Source organism: Balaenoptera borealis (assembly GCF_965194805.1).
Source record: "Balaenoptera borealis genome assembly, chromosome: 21".
NCBI lineage: Eukaryota > Metazoa > Chordata > Mammalia > Artiodactyla > Balaenopteridae > Balaenoptera > Balaenoptera borealis.
The window spans coordinates 35,142,006-35,163,788 of NC_138880.1; the positions used below are offsets into that span (position 1 = coordinate 35,142,006).

Genomic DNA, 21,783 nt, shown 5'->3' on the forward strand with positions numbered 1-21,783 from the left:
GTCCTTATTTGGATTATTAAACTGCCGAGGTTTTTTCTCCCATATACAAAGGTTTTTCTCAATTACTGACCTAAAAAATATTAGATGAAATCCTCGATATCACCATTCTGCCTAGATTTTAAAAAAGAAAAACTTACGTTAAGTCATGATTAACTTTCACACTTCTTAATGAGGAAGTGACATACTTCTTGAGGTTATAATTTGTGCATTCCTCAAGTTTTTTAGCCAATTGCTTGATTTTACCCTGCAGAAATAGGCAAATATTTTTACGTTTCTCTTGCTATAGCATGTGAAGTTTATCAGCAAATCTCTAAATCATTGATTGACATACTGGGTTTTGTGAGAGCTAAGAGTTTCTTTGGTAAGCAAAAGAAATATTATGAAATTGTAAAGTCAACATACACAAAATCAAAAACTATAGCAACAAAGAGCTAACAAACTTCCCTCATGTAAAATTAGCTGTAATTAATGGTCATGTAGAATACGTTCTGTATAGATTTTTTTAATGTGAAAATAATGTATATAGTATGAAATTATTTAAAATTTTCAGAATTCAATCCACACCAGGCTATCCAGGTATTTCCCATATAGAGACACACTATATGCCATTAAGTTGGTTTACTTTGAAAGAAAAAAATCTGATATCCTACAAATATTTCTTGTCCAAAATATGCATTTATATGATGTAGATTAATGCAGAGCTAATTAGAGATTCAGTTATTTATTTATTTTAACATGAATGATATAGGATTAGATAGAATTATCTTATGTAAATATTGATTTAAACTGCTCAGTGTATAAGCATTTTTAGGTGTGTAAATTTTGTTTTAAATCTTCCTTAACATTTACTCTTGCAAAATCAGGAGGTTTTTAAAATTTTATATATATATATATATATTCCCTCATGTTTATGGAAACCTCAAAAATGTAGGATATATTTGAACTGTATTTTTCTGAGAGTCACATAAATATTTCCTTTTTATTTCCCATGTATGTTGTATAATGATTTAACTTAGACATTCAGCATTTTAGCATGTTGACATTCATATCCTTATTGTTTACTTTCATGTGAATATGATACTTCAGAGGATTCAGTTCTTATCAAGTTTATTCAGTATATTTTCTAATTATTTAAAATTGTATCAGATATCTGTACATATTCTATTTTTAAAAAATTGAAGTCTTGCCTGTAATGTGTTGTATATCATGACAGTCCGTACTCAGTTGGTTAAAACAGCTTCTCATTTTCTGTTATAAATAGTTTCATCACAAAATAACATAATTTGATGGAAAGAATATGGGATTAACATTATCATGAAAGTTGTTTGACTGTTTACTAGCAGGTGCATGATTTGAGAAAATCACTCAATATTTCTTAGCTTCATTTTCCTAACATGTAATATGAAGATGATAATGATATTCCTTATCTCATATATGAATGAAAAATTGATATACAATGTTGACCTGACATATATTGAGCAATTAGTAAGTGTTGGTTACTAGTCTTTTGTATTATTGTCGTGCAAATTTGTGTGTTCAGTTTTAGCCAAATATCTGGTGGCTCCTATTTTGGATTTCAGTGTGTGACAGCAAGGCAGACACTTTGCAAGGTAACAGTGACTTCCCCTGAGGAGTGTGGGATGCTAAGGGGAAATGGACAGTATTATCCTCTGCATATTGAATCCCAAATTGGAAGTCAGAATGCACTGTTCATTTCTGACAATTATCTGTGTTTTTAGTGGTGGCTTGGTTCCCAGACGTGTTTACCATAAAGCCAAAATGTAGATGCCTTAGTTGAATATTCTAGGGATTTAAATGCCATTGAGAACATTGTTACAGCAGATGATATATTACACCCCAAATCAAGCAGACAGCTTGCAAATATGTCCTGGAAATCTGACCTCTTTCTTACATGTGACTTTGTTGTACTGTACTATAAAGCCTTCTAATTTTAAAATTCTCTGAGAAAAAAAAACCAAACTTTCTTTTCCCCACAAATTACAGATTTCTTAATGTCTGAATACTAACTGTAGAAAATTTAACATAGAACAATATCACTGGGGCATATTAAGACATACTTATCCATATGGGTCCATAAAGAAAAGAAACGATGAAATTAAATAACAACTAAGAAGTAATATTAACTGTTGGCCGATCAAGTCAAGTCCTTTTTAAATAATTTGTTTGAATGAGTCAAATGGGGAAGGACTGGCAATACAGGCCTGATGACAACAGCTAATCTCTTCAATTAACCGTCTTGATGATTATTTGTGCAAAAACCTTGGTTGAGTAACAGCTGCAGAAAGCATCAAAGAGTACATGAGAGAGTTTTGAGGTTAGATGTTTGGTTTGTAAATGATGTCATTCAGAGTTTACTGTGTTTTTGTCTTTGTGTTTTTTTTTTGGTCATAGAAACAAATCTTCTAAATAATGTCATATATGTGAAGTTTACATACTAGCAAGAGCCTTATTCTTTCTCAGAACATGGAATTTTAAGAGCCCTTTTGGTTGTGGGTGGCATAGGAATTCAGGAGGCACTTGGGTTCTACTGCCAGCCATTCCTGTGAGGCAGCAAGATGTTGTCCACTAAGAATAGAAGAGGATGCTGAGGATGGGAGTCCTTGCTAAGAGCAAAATAGACCTGACTTCCATTGACTGTTGAGTGAGAATGAGAGGAGGCATGAATGGGGTAGGAATGTTAAGTGAGAGAATCACTATCTCCCTCCCCACCGCCCTTTTGATGTTTGGTTCCAAGCTTATAACTCTGTATTCTCCAGCAGGTTGTTGTCTTGACTAGAAAAATGATGTCAGATGTTCAAAAAAGCTAGTACAGTGATTTTCACCTGAAGTGTCTCTGTTGGGCCATGTGGGAGTAAATATTGCAACCAGTATCCTACCCCAGGCTTACAGAACAATCAGTAATTACTTCCAAGTAGGCCTGAAATATCAGGATGAAAAATTGTTTCAAAATTTGTCAGGGGTCGATTGTAATCTGCCAAATTTTGAATAATGATATCCTTTTTCTAACAACCTTCGTGAACGTTTCTGATAGCACTGTCACTGGTTTCCAGTGATCCTGACGATGAATCCTTGAGCAGATCCAACTTAAATTTCAGCAGATTCACCCACCTAGAATTTATAAATTTGCCAGTTAACAGAGAATACCAAACTTAATGAGAACTGAAACGTAAGACCCTGATATCTAACACCTCAGTCACCAAGCAAGAAGAATTGCACAAAGTTAATTAAACCTAGTAAGGGAGAGACTGGTGGTTATCAGTACTAGATCAAATGCAGGAATCTTCATTCATTCACTGATTCAGCACATATTTCTTGAGTGACTCTATGACTTAAAGGGGTTGACTGCATGATACTGATTGCATAGAGGAAAAAAACAAGGAGAGGATAGGCTCAATGAACAAAACAAATAACATTTTTGAGGGGATGTTTGAATTAAAGACATTCAATGGTGATTATGTACACTTGCACACACACAGTATTTCAGTCACTGAATGGTCCCATTCAGCAATTTAAAAAAGAATACCATCATATGTATACAGAGAAACCTCACACCTACAACATAAGCAAGAGTAGGTAAGCCACTTGAGTGAACAGGAGGTGAAAAATATCTATCTTAAATGACGCAAGGTGTTACAAGAAAGAGTTCTGACAATTCATCGTCTCATAGTGTTGAAGCAAAATATCTCTAAAATGTGAGAGCATAATAAAGAAATTCAAGTTTCAAAAAGAGATTATAATGCAACAGAAGGAGATGAAGATCAAGCAGTCAGACTCTAGGGGAAAATACTGAAAGACTAAAGAAATGTGCAAAACTATTCTAAAATGAAATCAAAATTACAGAAATTGATTTTTTCAGTTGCAATAATTGCCTAGGACATGATGAAATATTTTTGAAATATTTATCAAAAAATAAAGTAGGATAAACAAATATAGAGGGCTTCCCTGGTGGCACAGTGGTTGAGAATCTGCCTGCCAATGCAGTGGACACGGGTTCGAGCCCTGGTCTGGGAAGATCCCACATGCCGCGGAGCAACTAGGCCCGTGAGCCACAACTACTGAGCCTGCGCGTCTGGAGCCTGTGCTCCGCAACAAGAGAGGCCGCGATAGAGGCCCGCGCACCGCGATGAAGAGTGGCCCCAGCTTGCCGCAACTAGAGAAAGCCCTAGCACAGAAATGAAGAACCAACATAGCAATCAATCAATCAATCAATCTTTAAAAAAAAAAAACCATAAATGTAGACGTTACTAGAAAGGATATGAGAGATTTAAAGAAAAGTAACAGAGAACTAATGCATACATTATAGGAGTTCATAGAAAAGTGAACAAACAGATAAAAAGGAAACTTGAAGTTATAATTGAAAATACTTCTGAATGAAATTCTTGAATCTGCGATCTAATTCTTTACCTTGAAAATTTTATGTAGAATTATTATCAGTGTATAAAATTATCCTTTGAAATTCCTGAATAGCAAGGATTAACAATTACACAACCTGGAAGGAAAAAAAAAAGTCATGTACCAGAGACAAAGGAGGCATTACAAATCAGACTGGACATACTAACCAATCAGAAAGGAAGTGGGTTACCAACAGTAAAAGAATGAAATTAGAACACTCCCTAACACCATACACAAAAATAAACTCAAAATGGATTAAAGACCTAAATGTAAGGCCAGACACTATAAAACTCTTCGAGGAAAACATAGGCAGAACACTCTTTGACATAAATCGCAGCAAGATCTTTTGTAACCCACCTCCTAGAGTAATGGAAATAAAAACAAAAATAAACAAATGGGACCTAATGAAACTTAAAAGCTTTGGCACAACAAAGGAAACCATAAACAAGATGGAGAGACAACGCTCAGAATGGGAGAAAATATTTGCAAATGAAGCAACAAAGGATTAATCTCCAAAATATACAAGCAGCTCATGCAGCTCCATATCAAAAAAAACAAACATTTTTTGATGTCTCATCAAAAAATGTGTGGAAGACCTAAGTAGACATTTCTCTAAAGAAGACATACAGATTGCCAACAAACACATGAAAAGATGTTCAGCATCACTAATTATTAGAGAAATGCAAATCAAAACTACAGTGAGGTATTATCACCTCACACTGGTCAGAATGGCCATCATCAAAAAATCTACAAACAACAAATGCTGGAGAGGGTGTGGAGAAAAGGGAACCCTCTTGCACTGTTGGTGGGAATGTAAATTGATCAAGCCACTATGGAGAACAGTATGGAGGTCCTTAAAAAACTAAAAATAGAACTACCATACGACCCAGCAATCCCACTACTGGGCATATACCCTGAGAAAACCATAATTCAAAAAGACACATGCACCCCAATGTTCACTGCAGCACTATTTTCAATAGCCAGGTCATGGAAGCAACCTAGGAGGTGTCCGTTGACAGAGGAATGGATAAAGAAGATGTGGCACGTATATACAATGGAATATTACTCAACTATAAAAAGGAGCGAAATGGGTCATTTGTAGAGACGTGGATGGACCTAGTGACTCATCCAGAGTGAAGTAAGTCAGAAAGAGAAAAACAAACACCATGTATTAATGTGCATATGTGGAATCTAGAAAGACGGTATAGATCTTATTTGCAAAGCAGAAATAGAGACACAGACTTGGAGAACAAATGTATGGACACCAAGGGGGAAACGGCCTGGGGTGGGGTGGGAGGAATTGGGAGACTGGGATTGACACACACTATTGATACTATGTATAAAATAGATAACTAATGAGAACCTACTGGGAAAAAAAGAGCAAAGAAAAAAAAAAGGGCAAAAAGGCTCAGAACATTAACATGATACATTGCCTCATTGTCATTGCCAAGAGGATTAGTAAACCAGTTTGAACATGAAGAAAAAAAGCTACTGTTGACTGACGTTAGTAATTACATTCAGAGGTAGAGTTTGTATTTTTTTTTTTTTTTTTGTAGTGGCAGGTCTTTTATCAAGTTATTTATTCTTTAAGCTGCCTCCCCTCACAGTGAGTGAGATTGCAAGGGTCACATTGGGTGACTTCTGCTATTATTCTCTGTTACAATCTTGAGGGTTCACATGCAGTGTCTCCACGAAGTTCTAACTTTGGGAGGTGCGGGTGAGAGCGTTAATGCATTTGTACTTAAAATAGCTTTGTTTTTTTTGTTTAATGAAAACCACAGTATCTTGAAACATTGTAGTTTTTATTACTAGATACTAAGTTTATTCCTGTTAAAACAGCTTAAAACAGATCAGTAGCCTTAAGGAGCCTTTCCATTGGAAGTCCTTTCCATTAAAGTTCTTTGATTTGATTTCAATTGATAGCTGTGCTGTAGGCAACCTCCCTGGAACAAACAAGGGCTATCCCTCTCCTGTTGCAGATTGTAGAGCACTGAATCTGAGGATATCCCTAGATGTTTTTTCTCCAGAGTCAGCTCATTGTAAAAATGTGGTACTTTATTTGTATAACTTCCTTTTACAAATCTCTCACAATATTTGAATACATATTCTTTTTGTTAAACATAATGTGGATACGTGTACCTTAATGGGATATAAAAGGACAAAATTGACTTCCCTGTGACTGCTTCAATACTAAAAGCTAGTTCATTAATTCACCAAAATATTCTAGGTCGGTTTTATAATCATTTAACTGTTAAAACAAAAAAAGATTATATTTTGTACCTTTCTTAGTATCCTAAATACACTTCTTTTTTATAGAAATACAATATATGTGATTAAGATCACTCACTGTGTGCCGATTCATTTCTTATCGGGAAGTAAAAGAAGTGATATTGAGCATGACTTAATGTACTTTTTAATATAAGTTTGGTGGGCCTGATGATTTTTGCATCATATATAAATTATATTTTTAGATTCTTCATGATATATTCATTCAGTATTCGGAAACATTATGTTCAGGAAAATATTCTAGCATTTTTCTTATTGTTTTATAAAGTACATTGAAATTATGCCATTGTACTTAGTAGTAAGATAGTTTAAATTTTTTATTTTTCAGACTTGAATGCAGCGATCATCTAAATTAGAGAAAGGAGATAAAAATAACCTCTGGATATTCCTCTCATGTGATATTTATTCTGGATGAAGCATTAAGATCTCTACTAGAGGTGTATCACTGTAAGTATTTTCTAATGAAATTAGAATGTTAATTTTTTTGGCCTTGATGGTGTCAAAGGGAGTACACTTTAACAGAATTTAAGAGTAACATGTGTAGTCTAAGAGCAGTAATGGGTGGAATGCTATGAACTCCTGAAACACCGCTGACAAGATCATAGTAACTTGGAAAGAAAAAGATCATCCTGGCTATAGAAGAACTTAATTACAGAATAAATATTTGGTGAAAACAGAAGTAAAGTGAGGGACAATGTGATGATTTTTTTACTATGTCGTGGTGATCTTTGCCAGAATACATTTAGTAATGTGATAACTTTCTGATGAGAAAGTAAAATATTCATAAAACTATGCTGGGAAGAATGATAATCTTACCATGAATAATCAATATATTATGTGATACAGGTTAGAAAAATACAGAATGAGAAACTTTTATAAGGCCGACTGCTTAAATTTTGGTGATTTGTGTAAACCTATTGAACTATCAGTGATGATAGCACCAAGTTCAATTATTAGAATGCTTAATCTGCACCTAATTAAGTTATCAAAAGCCCTTTGCTCACGGCATCTGCAGTTTAGTCATATAAAACTATTGTATTCATAAAGAATAAAACAAAAAGACAAAAAAACCTTGTAAAAACCTTGTAAATTGACCTGAGGGCTTGATTTGGTCATGTAACCAAAGAAATACATTTTCCACATAATGTTTCACAGCACCCTGCTGTAATTCACGGGTAAGTGCTATTATGATTGGTAAAGAGGTGGAAATGTTAGCCATTTCGCTGGTGGAATAAAGGTGGCAGGTTATATCTCTTAGGTGGCAATGTCTTTGATGGTCCTGCGAATTACACGGCAAAACATAACCTCTGGGAGGAATTCAGGAAGATTGCATTTAATAGTAAAACTTCCAGACAACTAGGGTTTCTTTGGGTTTTGAAATCGTATGTAGCAATCTCAGATGGTACTCAGAGCTCACCACCAGCAGGACCTTCTGACCGGTCAGGCCCATGCACTACAGATGGCTTCGTATTTTGAACGCCTGCCGCCCAGGTTACAGTCAAGTACGTCTTGACTGTAACACCATTCAAGTTTTGAATTGTGCTTATTAACCAGAACATTTATTCAGATAATGAAAGATTTTTTTTAATATCCTATGACATCTAACATTTTTTTCCCCAAAACTGAACATAAGAGTTTGGGCAAGTCCTTGTGATTGAAACAGTTTATATTTCATTAGTTTTTTTCAGAATTACAGAGGTAATGTATCATAAAATGTGGTGATAAACTTAGATTTTCAACTTCAAAATATGAAAATTTTATTTGTAGTGTTATTTTACCCACATCCAAGACTTGGGGCAGCTGGACTAATTCATATTTTAAATGGGTAAGTAGAGGTTTTAGAGTCAGTGTAAGACTTGTTTTATTTAGCTGAGTCTTATAATTTTTATTCTCTCATTATCTCATAAATGTATTCACAATATGACTGAATAATGAGATTGATTTAAAGATAAATTACCACTCGAGACAAAATCAAACTTATTAAATGTGTGACTTATCCTACTAAAGAAGGAACTTAAAGACAGTCATTTTTAATGTCTTCCATAATATAATTTCTCTAAGTTAGAATCATAGACACATTTTCATGAAAGTAAATATTCCTATGAAATACCGAGACTAGCTTGAATGAAGGCAAATTATTTTTAATTTATATTGTTGATGACTTGTGACTGAAAGATATTTGTGAGTTGCTTTAAAACTATTAATCTTCCTTGAAAATGGCTCAGACCATTTATCAGAACCATGTTGTTAAATACAGATTTGCAGAAATAATGTCATTTGAGAATAAGTGATATTTGAAGCCATACGGTTTATTTAACACACTTAAATTGCTTAACACAATATTCAATCTATAAAATTTCCTTTGATCTAGTCACTTTATTATGTTTTGTGTCAATGTTTTTTAATAACCTTGATTATAGGATGAATATATAGAAGTTCATTTATACCAAGAAGACAAACTTGTGAAAGAAATTCTTTTTATTAAGCAAAATGCATTAAGCCCTCTAGTGGTATTAATACGTAAAATATTTCATTGTGATGTTTGCTTAATGAAAGCAGTTGTTTTTGTTTGTTTGTTTGTTTGTTTCTTCCTTAAGCACAGGTATTTAACATTCCCTGAGCATTAGCTTTTTGCAAATTCCTATTTGCTCTGTTTGGCAGATAATTTGTGCTATACTTTAGGTGTTTTTTCTAAAAAATAAAATCTTTACCTTAGGATAAAATGTTTAAATGCGTAGACTTAACATTGAAGAAGTGAACAGCCTAATAGGTGATAAATCACACTTTTTGAATCAGTTACTTTCATCCTTGAGTCTAATGTTAAAAGACATTTGTACTGTTCCATATGCATGGTGTTAATAATAATAAGAATTTTTAAGAGAAAAACTACATTATTTATGAATTTAAGATTTCCATTTAAATAAACAACACAGTGAGGGATAAATAATAGTTAACTCTTTAATTCTTACTGAGATCTTTCATACCTTTTAAGGTCTAAAGGAAATGGTCTTATTAATACTTAGGGATGATTCCATTGATTTTTCTTTTATTTACTTATTTTTTAGATTTGGGTGTTATTATAGAAGATCTGCACTTAGAAAGGAGCTTTAGTTGGTACCTCTACAAAGTGTGTTTCAATTATTAAGGAGCAAGTTTTAACTTCAAGCCGGCAGTATTTGTATTTCTTTCTTAAAGAAAATGTGCAGTATTAACATTTGACACATAGCCAGAGAAAACTGAGGAAAATCTAGTGGTAGAACTGGAAAAGTCTCAGATGCAAACATGAGTCTCAGAGATGACCTGTGTTCAGAGGTGAAGTCCTTGATTTCCTGTCTTTTATTGCAACTTTATTTTAGACTCTGGAATGAGGCTCACAGAGTAACCGCTAAGTGTCCTGTGGTAGAAAGCGCTGTAGGAGATTTTTGGAGACCTTCATCGCTTCTCAGCTTCATTCAGTGCCCTCTGCTGTAAGATGAGAACAATCACGGTCCTGCCTCACTGCAGTCGTACCCGCACTTCCGAGGCTGGAGACCATTTTTTCTGGAAATGTGTGCTCCTCCCTGAAGAATTCATGCAGTTGGTGAACCTGTGGCTGGTCTCCGTTTATCTCTATTTGTGCCGCCCTCATTCTTAGAAGTCTCCAGTTAAAACTGCTTTAAAACAAAATGCTAAAGCCTATTGGCCAACAGATCTACTCTTTCACTCTGTTAACTCTAAACAACTTTAAGCCTGTGGTGATTGAGGGATAGGATATACACTCTTAAATCTTTAGCCTTCACTCTGAAATAAGTTCATCTAGAAACTTGAAGAAGTTGATGTTTCATGCTTGCGTGACCGAAACACATATATTTACATTTCTGGTCTCAGGTTATCCTATTTTTTTTTTCTCCAGCCACTTGGGTTTGGAGTATCAACACCATGTATGACTTACTGACACAGAAGCTAACTCCACAAAGGGAACCAAGGAACAGGATGTTCTGGAACTTGTGTGTTTCCGGACTCAACCCTATATAATACATAGCACTATGGAAGTTAGATTTTCAAATGAAGAGTCAGTATAGCCTTGTCTCCTCCCCTAAGTTCTTCTTCGGGTCTGCCATATATTCATGAATAAATTGTATTATGAGGTCTCTAAGATGTCTTCTCATCTAAGAGTATCCTGATTCTAAATCATGGAACCACGCAAAAGATTATATCTTCTTATAAAGTGGGACTAGCAAAATACTATTTTCCAGGGTGTTTTCCCTTTGTGATCTCCTTCCCTCATCCATCTCTTCCTTAGTTGTTGAGGGCTGAGCTGGAGAGAGTAGAGCTGCCAGGTGTCCGAGCTGTCAATTAAGACAATAACCCAGAATGAAAGTAATAGTCAAGCCTTTAATCACTTGCTGCGATCATATAAGCAAGAAACTACTTCGGAGAAAGCGCCACCTCTGCCAAAGACCCCAGTCAGGGGTGGGCAGGAGGCTTTCCCCTTGGAGGCCTGCCAGGTAAAGCCTATGATCAGGCCTGAAAAATCACACATAGGGTTTTGGTCTGAAGTGAAATTCCTCATTGGTTATCACCTTACTTGCTAATTTTATTTAAATGTGGCCTCTGAACTCAGCTTGAGTTTAAATTAGGGAGTAAGATCCAATAAAATTGGTCTTTTACTTAGAATAGTGTGTCTCGAGAGCCTCATTCAATCAATTTCGATGTATAGAGGCCCTGGCTGTGAGCTTGGTGTGCGACGCTAGTGACAGTAAGATAAATCCCCATCCTCAAGGAATGCGGCCCACTGCGGAGTCCAGAGAGAAACATACTTACCTATAAACAGTGTTGTAACAGTACTGCGGCATGCTTCATACCCGCCAGGCTTGCTCACAACGCTCTACTTTACCCTCGCCGCTGCTCTGTTCCTTCTGTGCTGTGGTCGTCTTCTATTTTGTGGATGTGAGAACACTGATTGCATAAGGTTGAGAGAGGTTAGGTGACCTGTCTGCCGGTGAGTGGTAAAGCTGCGCTCAGAGGCCAGGTACTTCAGCCACTGCATTTCACTTCTATTTGAAAATACCTGAAGGCCAGAGATAGGCATAATTTGTTACGGGAGGAGTGAAAGTAGGCACTGGGTTTCTGTGGGAGGTGGGTGAGGAAGGACAGCTCGAGCAGCAAGCAAGATAACAGGCTGAGAACTCAGACGAGGGTCGGATGGAGACAAGGAGGAGAATGTGTGGGGGAGGCAGGATGAGGTGGTCTCCACACGCTGTTTTACACTGGGTGTTAGTGAGCTAGAGCTCGAGAGAGGAGAAACAGGAAAGTGCCCCCCGCAGTGTTTCATTTTCATTTGACGCGTGACGCCTTACACTGAGGAAATAATATAAGGGGAGGTGTATGAAGACAGATACGTTCTGCTTTGGGCATCTTGAGGATGTGCCCGAAGTACCAGGTAGAGGTAGTTTGCAGACAGTTAAGTCTGTGAATCACCAACTGGAAGAGAAGTGGGGCCCTGGCAAGCGTGGAAATCCAACACGAGAGCAGAGAAAAGGGAACTCCGAAGTGGGGCATCGAAGGGAAGGTCGGAGCAGGAAGCAGTAAAGAAGAAGAAGAAGCAGTAAAGTCAGTTTCAAGGGAGTTTTAAAGAGAAAGAAGAGACGATGATGAGCCCACTGCGAATTAAGATGGAAGGTGAACGTCCCTGGGAACGGATCCCTGATAGGCCACGGGCTGCGCTGCTTAACGAGCGCAGGGTGTGTAGAGCCGAGAGGCCCACGCCATGTGGCGCTAGATTGGGGCGTGAACAGTCGGTGATGGAGGAGAAGCCGACTTGAGACGTGAAAGAGACCATAGAATTAAGGGAGGCTTCCTTATTGTTTGTTGACTGTTGGGTTAGTAGCTGGATGCTTTTTTTTTTTTCTCTTTTTCATGAGAGTGATATGAAGCTTAGAGAGTACCAGGAAAGAGAGAGAGAGAAGTTGAAAATACATGGAAGAGGGAATAAAATTGAAAGCACAGTTCCCGCAATGATCTCAGGTTGAGATGCAGGCTGGCCTTGGCTTCCCCCGTGGCTTTGACTTTGGCGATGGCATTTAATCTCTCAAAGCTTCTGTCTCCTCCTCATTAAAATGTGGATAAAAATAATACTGACCTAAGAGGGTTATTGTGAAGGTTAGATGTTATAATGTATGGAAAAATGATTTACAGTGAGAACTCATAAGGTTTGCTATTATTGTCGGCCTCATAGATGAAGAGATCTGTAGGTGAGCATGTCATCTGAGACTAGAATGAAGGGGCAATGATAGGTGTTTCTTGAGGCAAATTTGAAATATGATACTCAGGGAGATAATACCATATTGTTTTGGTGACTTTAGCAGTTATCCCTTTTTTAAGAAAATAAAAAACAAAACTAAAAGTACAAATCAAGACCCCATTTGTTCTAAAATTGTAAACCTCTGGCCAGTTCCGAGATGTTTGGAAATAAGACCTCTTTTGTCCTAAAACTGTATACATCTGTTTGGGAATGCTTTTATATATACATTGTGAGGTACATCTTGTTTTTTGTAGGTGATCTGGCAATGTTATACTCCTCAAATGTAAAGGGTAATGAATGTTCCTTCTTTAGCACAGGAATTAACAAATTAATATTGCCCTTTAAGTGATGATAAGAAAACCTACCGAAAACAGTTCTGACATAAAGAGTAGGAAAACCATCAAGCTCCCTTCCACGTAGTTACTAAGGAACTTATAAAACCTTCTTGCAAATGATGGTAAATTCATTTAAATATTTTTTCGAATCCTTTCTATTTAAGAATACTTGAAGAATTGCGTTTGTTTTCTTTCAACGTTGGTTATTTTCTCTGTGGGTGAGTCACATGTTTAGATATAACCAAAAGTAATTTATCATGAGCGTGAAAGTGACTAATCAAGCTAGGGAATAAGAAAGTAATATTAAAGTAATAGAACTAATTTGCTTGTATGTGTTTTATAAATGGACATTTTCTTACAGAGTGCGTGTGTGTATACTGTATGTCTTTTATTAGGATTTCTATGTGCAATCCTATCACTTGTTCTACCTGAGAACGGTTCTGTGCTTTCTTTCATTTAACTTGAACCGCTGCTTTTCTCATGACTCTGGGTTAATTTAGCCTAGTTTTCTGTTCTTCCAGAAACTGAAAGCTACAAATAATCTCAGATGTGTTGAATTGGAGCTAAACTTAAGAAAGGCTAATATCAAATCTAAGGATGCTAGTTCCTAAATTTTGTTCTGTTTCTGTCTGCCTACTCATGCTGATTTATGAGCTCTTCGGAGAGTCAGGATTCATCTTTATTCTTAATTGTATATAGTGTTCATTCTGATATGATTTACCCTACACTCAAAGGCTTCCTATTTTTGCAAAAGCTGGCAGCGTATGAATAATTTATACTTCTTTGGCACTCTTGCCTGTTTGGGGCACAACCAGTTTCTTTTGGGAAATGATTTTTAATTAATAAATAGAACACTTTTCATCACCTTCAATGGTGTAACTTTTAAGAGACTAGGAAACAAGGCTAGTGACACCTTGGAACTGCCATCCCAAGAGGAGCCTAGGAGTTAACAAGCAGTGAAAGAATCAGCAACTTCTCCCTCTTTCCAAGCTTCTGTTCCCATTTCAATTTACTTCTGGATTTTTTCTTTCTTTACTACCTTCTTTGTTTCTTGATAGAGTTCTCTCTGGTATCAAGGTTCTTCGTATCCATTTACAAAAGGAAAAAATGAATATTAGGCTAATAACTTTAACTACAATTTAAGAAACCTTATCAAACTTATGATGCCATTGAAATTGGTTGTCCAGTTTTGGGGGAAAAAAAGGATCGATTTTAATTTGCTACTTTTTCGTGTCAGCACAGTTTTACAAGGAAGCTTTAAATATGCACATAAACCTCAGTGGTACTAAAACATAGTAAGTCAAATTCTGATCATTTCTTTTGTAGGAATGCATGATCTTAACTCATGAGTCACTGTTAAATATAAGTGTAACGTGGAGGAAAAATGAAGATACATTATGAGTAATTTTTTTGCCAATTTGTATAATTTTTCAGTTAAGCAGTCATAAATCAAGGAATATTGTGTTTTTTGAGGCTCATTAAAGAGACATTATACATCAGAATAGTGAAGTCGTCAGCATAATGAAATGATGAATGCCTGTAACTATCTGTATGTAAATGATGTGAAACAGATTCAGGGTGTTACAAAGGAGAATAACAATCTCCCTGACAGTTCCCCTTCGGTGCTGTTGCTAGATGCTGGTGACAGATGTTAAATGCAGACCTCTTCAACGACAAGCACTTATTAGCACTCAGTGGAAAGTGACAATATACAATAAGACAAATAGCAGATAATATTTTAAATAAATTTGTTCAGCAAGGTGTGTTAGTGCATTTTAAGAGCCTTGTTTATTGACAAAGGCCACATCCTAAATTGAAGGAAACATGCTAGAAAAGGAAATGGTTATTTTGAAAACTAGTATGTAAAAATGTAATATATATATTGTAATGCTGGCCCATGTCCTTAAGTTATGTAGAGACTTTTCCATAAAGTAAATAATAGGTCAGACTTAATTTAGCTTTATATATCCTAACAATGAAACATATCTATCTCACCTGTACATTTAGCAGACGGATTCCTACACACACAAAGCTTTACATAGTGAGATTTGTAGTACGCGTACCACTTTGTCCACCATCATATCTAGCGTGGTTGGTGAGTTCTCTTCTAATCTTCGTATTTATTAATGTCATCTCCTTTTTGTTTGAGGCTGCACAGTCCATCTGTTGGTGAGCCAGCACCTGAAATGTTCAGTCCTGCGTTTCCGGTGCTTTATGTCACTTCCCAAAGGGCAGCAGGCTATAGATCTAGTAATTTTCTGGAGGTTCTCATCTGTGCATTTCACAACACCTGATTGATACAGGTGCCAAGTACACGAATGATTACTACATGAAGAAGGAAGAGAGGGAGAGAAGGAAGAAGAGAGGAGAGGAGTAATGGAAGGAGAGAAGGAAGGTTTTTTACTCCAATGTGAGTCACTGACGACTGTGTCCTTGGCCAATTGACGTATATCTCTCTGCATATATTGCCTCTTATTTTATTTCATTCAGCTTTTGTGATGCATACTTGACAAATAAAATTATAAGATATTCAGAGTATAAAATATGATGGTTTGATATGCATATACATGTATACATTGTGAAAGGATTTGAGTTAATTGATTAACACATCTGTCACCTCACATATTTACCTTTTTTTTTTTTGTGAGACTATTTAAGTTCTGCCTCTTATTTGAAATAAGGGTGGTGATTGAGGTTCTGCCTAGGCCGCAGAGTTTGGAGAGGGACCACAAGAGAGAGTGTGGAATCGCAGTTAGGTGGATGATATTACACATTATATCAGTACCTATGAAACATCAGTATGATTTTAAAACACAGTGTCAACCTCAGCACCTTGGGAACAGAGAGAGCACATTGGATTGTGTAACTGAATGTATGTAGACAAAGTTATGTTAATAAAAATATTCATATTCTGTGTGCTTTGGGGACAGGGGTTCACTTTTTAATTTTTTATTTAAGTAGAGTTGATTTACAATGTTGTGTTAATTTATGCTGTACAACAAAGTGATTCAGTTATACATATATATAATTTTTCATATTATTTTTCCATTGTGGTTGATCACAGGATACTGAATATAATTCCCTGTGCTAGACAGTAGGACCTTGTTGTTTATCCATCCTGTATATAATAGTTTGCATCTGCTAATCCCAAACTCACAATCCTTCCCTGCTCCATCCCTCCTCCCCCTTGGCAACCACAAGTCTGTTCTCTATGTCTGTGAGTCCGTTTCTGTTTCCTAGATATGTTCATTTGTGTTGTATTTTAGATTCCACATATAAGTGATATCATATGGTATTTGTTTTTCTCTTTCTGACTGACTTAATCTCTAAGTCCATCCGTGTTGCTGCAAATGACATTATTTCATTCTTTTCATGGCTGAGTAGTATTCCATTGTGTGTGTGTGTGTGTGTGTGTGTGTGTGTGTGTGTGTGTGTGTGTGTATACCACATCTTCTTCATCCATTTATCTGTCAATAGACATTTAGGTTGTTTCCATGTCTTGGCTGTTGTGAATAGTGCTGCTGTGAATACAAGGGTGCATGTATCTTTTTGAATTACAGTTTTGTCTGCATATATGGCCAGGAATGGGATTGCTAGATCATATGGCAACTCTATTTTTAGTTTTTTGAGGAACCTCCATACTGTTCTCCGTAGTGGCTGCACCAAGTTACATTCCCACCAGCAGTGTTGTAGGGTTTCCTTTTCTCCACACCTCCTCCAGCATTTGTTATTTGTGGACTTTTTAATGATTGCCATTCTGACTGGTGTGAGGTGGAGGTTTATTATTTTTGATGAAGTTTTTATATTTATTATTTTATATTTATTATTTTTGGTGAATACCTGTGCCACAGTACTTTGACACTTTGTAAGGTGTACATGAGTTGCTAGCAAGCTTAATGGTATAATTTCCCCAAAATGCCAGTCAGTGTAGTGATATCTTTCCTTTATCCTGATGTGTACATCATAGAGTTAAACATAACATTTGATTAAAGAGATATTCATAAAAAATTCTGAGCTATTTTAGTTCTTTTTGCCTGAGGAATACAACAAATTATGAACATCTGAATTTTTTGTTAATAATTAAATGTTTATAGTTCGTTGTGAAAAGTCCATGAGAACATAATTGTCCAAGTTTTCAGTAGTCTCAATATTAAGAGCAATAACTTTTAAATTGTTAATGGCACTTTGAATATGTTAGTGCAATAATGTGTTGTAGCAATTCCTTGAATATATTTTTATGTTGAAAAAAAGATTTGAAAATGTCTAGTCACAACTTAAAAGACCATGCATAAGCTATAACTAAACTGAAATTGAAATATTTTAAAGAAAATATACATATTATTTTTCTTTTGCATATTCATCACCTGCCATATTTTCTGATCATTTTGCAAGTTTACTCACTTACTAAAAGAAATACCCTTATGATTTTATGTTATAATCCTTCAAGTTAATCCGTACACAAACAAACACGCACACACACAATCTGAGAGCATTTGTTACATAAAATAACAATTTTATAATATGATCTACATTTCCCCATAACTAAATAAATATATTTTGGTAACTGTTGTGATATCCTGTTCCATAATTGACTGTCTGTTTTGCCTTAGAGAGAAGAAAGAAGCAATTGAATATTCTGGAAAGGGCACCATTATAGATGTTGAAAAGAGGCCTGGAGAGAAAAATCATAAAAATTTATTTCAAACTAACACTTTTTTAGAGGAAAGGAAGCCAGGGTTCTTATCATGGAAATTATTATTATTATTTTTAATTAACTTTTTTAAAAAAATTAATTAATTAATTTATTTATGGCCGTGTTGGGTCTTCGTTTCTGTGCGTGGGCTTTCTCTAGTTGTGGCAAGCGGGGGCCACTCTTCATCGCGGTGCGCGGGCCTCTCACTATCGTGGCCTCTCTTGTTGCGGAGCACAGGCTCCAGACGCGCAGGCTCAGCAGTTGTGGCTCACGGGCCTAGTTGCTCCGCGGCATGTGGGATCTTCCCAGACCAGGGCTCGAACCCGTGTCCCCTGCATCGGCAGGCAGATTCTCAACCACTGTGCCACCAGGGAAGCCCCGGAAATTATTATTTTTGAACATGTTACTTTATATCTACTGAGAAAGGGCCACCATTAGAGTATTGGAAAGTGTCACATAGATCAGTCTTGATATTTTACAGTCAAAAACCTTGTAAACTTACTGCCACACGTAAGGAATGAAATCTACTTATATTAAATTCTGTTTCCTCCTAGTTACTTTTAAGCGTCTTAAGTAAAAATATGACAGACAGAGCAGACTGACCAGTTCACTAACCGGTTATATATATAACAGTTATATATATATATAAATATATGTATAATGTGATATATGTTATATATAATATGTGTATAATATAATCACATTTTTGCTTAATATAAATTATTACATTTATAATTATAGTTATATTTATTATTATAATTACATTTATGTATTTTTCTAGTGATAACATTTATATAATTTTTATATTAAAAAATCACTATTAAATCTATTACCTCATTGATCAACAACATAGTTTGAATCCTTGTCTTTTAATTCCAAGTCTGTTGCTCTTTTTACCCTATCATAGGGCTTCTTGGTAAATCTCTTAAATTTAAATCCAGGAAATACACACTGCCATCCTTAGTGCACTTTGCCAAACCTAAATTATAGTATGTGGAACAAGACTTATTTAATTGGGTGTTTTGTCACATATCACATTTAGTCACTTTCTGTTTTAAAGGTAGTTTAGAGACAGATGAATAGTCAAGGGGATTGATTGAGTTCAGAATAACATTTCCACCATTCTACTGCACAGAGTAATGACTCCAAAAAACATTTCTCAAAACCAAAAGACATCCTATCTTATTACGTAATTCTTTTTCCTTCAGTTATGTAACATTCGTAAGCATCACCAGGCTATCCTTTACTGCCAATTGAAATAAGTGACTTAGGCATTGTTTAAATTATAAATATTCCAGTTAATTTTAAACTGTGTGTGTATGTGTATATATGTTACCTGATAGATATATGTATGTATATAAATTTCTAGTAAACTTCAGTTTTATTCATCAGAATCTAGCCATCTCAGTCAGATTAAGGGGCCCTGAGCTAGGAACCTGCAGAAAACATTCATAAATAGCACTAGGATTATCTAGGAAGCTGAGAGCCTTGGAGTCATTATGAGTATTAGTACGAGGAATCAATTAATTGCTTGCAGCATTTAGAGTCCTAGAATGTTATAAATGGTAATGACCTTAGACATTATCCAATCTTAGGATGGCAATAGTTGAAAAATCAGTGCTGCCTTAGACTGATTGGAACTTGCTGCCTGGACCACTGTGTAAGGATATATGAAGCATGTCATAATCCGTTAGCCTTACCTACCACAGGTGAGCCCTGGAGACTGTTAGCCTAGCTGCTGAGACTCAGAGAGCTGGTTTTACATCACGTGCCCAAAGTTGCACAGATGGTTAGCTCTGAATCCATGGCTATAAACAGGGCATCTGACTCATAATCCAGTGCTGTTTGCTCGCTCTATTGATAAAGTAGAAGCATGTCCGGTAGACTTTCTCAGAGTAAAGCCACAGAGGCATTCAGAAGACTTCACTGAGAGCGTGAAGAGCCGTACAGGGCGTGCTGGGTGCTCTGAATCGATGTCCTTGTGGGTTAAACCTGCTGAGATATATATATGGTTATCAAGGCATAATTTACTCTAGGTTATTCCGAAGCACTTTAGGTACTTTCTTTTATTAATTATACTTACCGTATTTCATGTTTTCTTTTCTTAGAATTCCTAAGCAGGTGACGCCTATTCTTCTATAAGCTAAATAATTGGATTTCTGTAAATTAAATATACTAAAATATTAGTGTTCTCTAACTATGTTCAAGGAAAAACCCTTCACGTGAAACATAAAAACTAGATTAAAATGTGAACATTTTTCATTCCAATGTGTAGCATTTATCTAATAAAAATGTTGACATTACATCTAAAAATTGATTAACTTCTGATAGAGGCTGAAACAGTTTGGCAAAATACAGACCATTACCAATGCTGCCTTTTGTTCCATACCCCCGACCCTTTTATAAAATCTTGTCTAGCTGATTAATAAAACAGAGCACTTCAGCTTTGGTGAAATACACTTATTCAATTTCACTGAAGATTATAGGTTTCAAATAATAAAATTGGATTTTATCGAGGATTGAAGTGTGTAAATAGAACATTTGATTGAATTTAATAAAATGGTATCCTGCTGATAGAGGCAAGTCATTTCCTCTAGTTTTAACTTGATTACAAAGACAAGAAGTTTTATGAGCTATTTTGAATGGAAAATTTCTTTCTGTCTAGAGAGAAAGGCTATATTGAGACTAAGAAAAGTAAGTATGCCATTTAATATTTTAGGTAAAATAGTTGTGAATGTATGATTAGTTTCAAAATTTAATAGAACTATTTTCTAATCTGTATTTGTAGCTATTTACTTGATCACTAGAGTTAAACGTGTGTAAGTCCAGTAGATAAATTTATTTCTCTAGCTTTTGGTGACCATTCCTCATCTGATAATGCAAGTCTGTCTGTAATCAAATACAGAGATAGCAGACCACTAGTCCTTCTGTCACAAAATGAATCACTACATAGTAACCAATGTTACTCAGATTTTTGGTTTTCTTTAGCCAATTCTTAAGTTCCATAAAGAGAAACACAGAGCAAATTTTTTTTGCTACTTTCTGACGAGATATATGTGAAATCTGGGAATGATTTACAATAACTTTGAGGAAACCAAAACACCATACCAAATGTTAAGGCATATTGAAAAAAATCACATTTATTTGTGAGAAACACTGTATTATGGTAATATCAAAAATTAATTTTGCCGTTAAAGTTTTAATTTCTTTCTCAAATGTATTATATTTCAATATAATAAAATAAGTGTTATTTTACCCAAATCTAGTTTTTTCTTAATTAATCAATATTTTAATTATTTTATTGGACTAAAGAGACAGCTGAAAATGCCTTTTTTTTTTAACCATTTAATCATAGAACTTTTAAAAGATGGTTAAGTTAGTTTCAAGGAGAATATTTGTAAGCTAGAAGATAGGCTAGATTTATCATCAGGCATCATTATAAATGTAGGATGAGTATTAAGAAATGCCAGAATTGCAGACATTATTTTCACTGGATTGATAATAAACAGTTTCAGAGCAAGATGGATTTTAATGTGCCCTAAAAGAGTACTTTGGATTGATTTAGAGTATTATTTTTAAGCAGTCGATTCAAAGTATCTGCTATTTCTATTCAATTATTTAGCGGTGCTTTCAAAGAAATAAAAAGGTAAAGAGTTGATGAAAGGTCATTACCTTAAAAGAAAGAATATACCTCTTTCTGTTGATAATGGTTGTGTATTGTTTTTAATGCTTCAGAGAAAGTTACATTATACAGGGAAAGAGAAGGGTCACTA

At 35.4% G+C, this 21,783-nt stretch overlaps 1 protein-coding gene and 1 long non-coding RNA gene across 2 annotated transcripts in view; one reads left to right on the forward strand and one right to left on the reverse strand.

Annotated features, from left to right (window-relative positions):
* Window positions 1-1,271: 1,271 nt before the first annotated feature.
* On the reverse strand, window positions 1,272-5,131 carry LOC309619455. The gene is made up of 2 exons (XR_014238979.1): window positions 4,262-5,131; window positions 1,272-3,958 (listed from the first exon to the last, which is right to left on the reverse strand). It is a non-coding gene; the product is annotated as an uncharacterized lncRNA (long non-coding RNA).
* Window positions 5,132-5,739: 608 nt separating this feature from the next.
* Window positions 5,740-21,783, forward strand: part of TENM3 (teneurin transmembrane protein 3) — a 2,383,554-nt gene continuing 2,367,510 nt past the window's right edge. The window contains exon 1 of the mRNA XM_082374697.1: window positions 5,740-7,146. The gene's annotated coding sequence lies outside the window, so the exon portion shown is untranslated. The remainder of the gene's footprint in view (window positions 7,147-21,783) is intronic.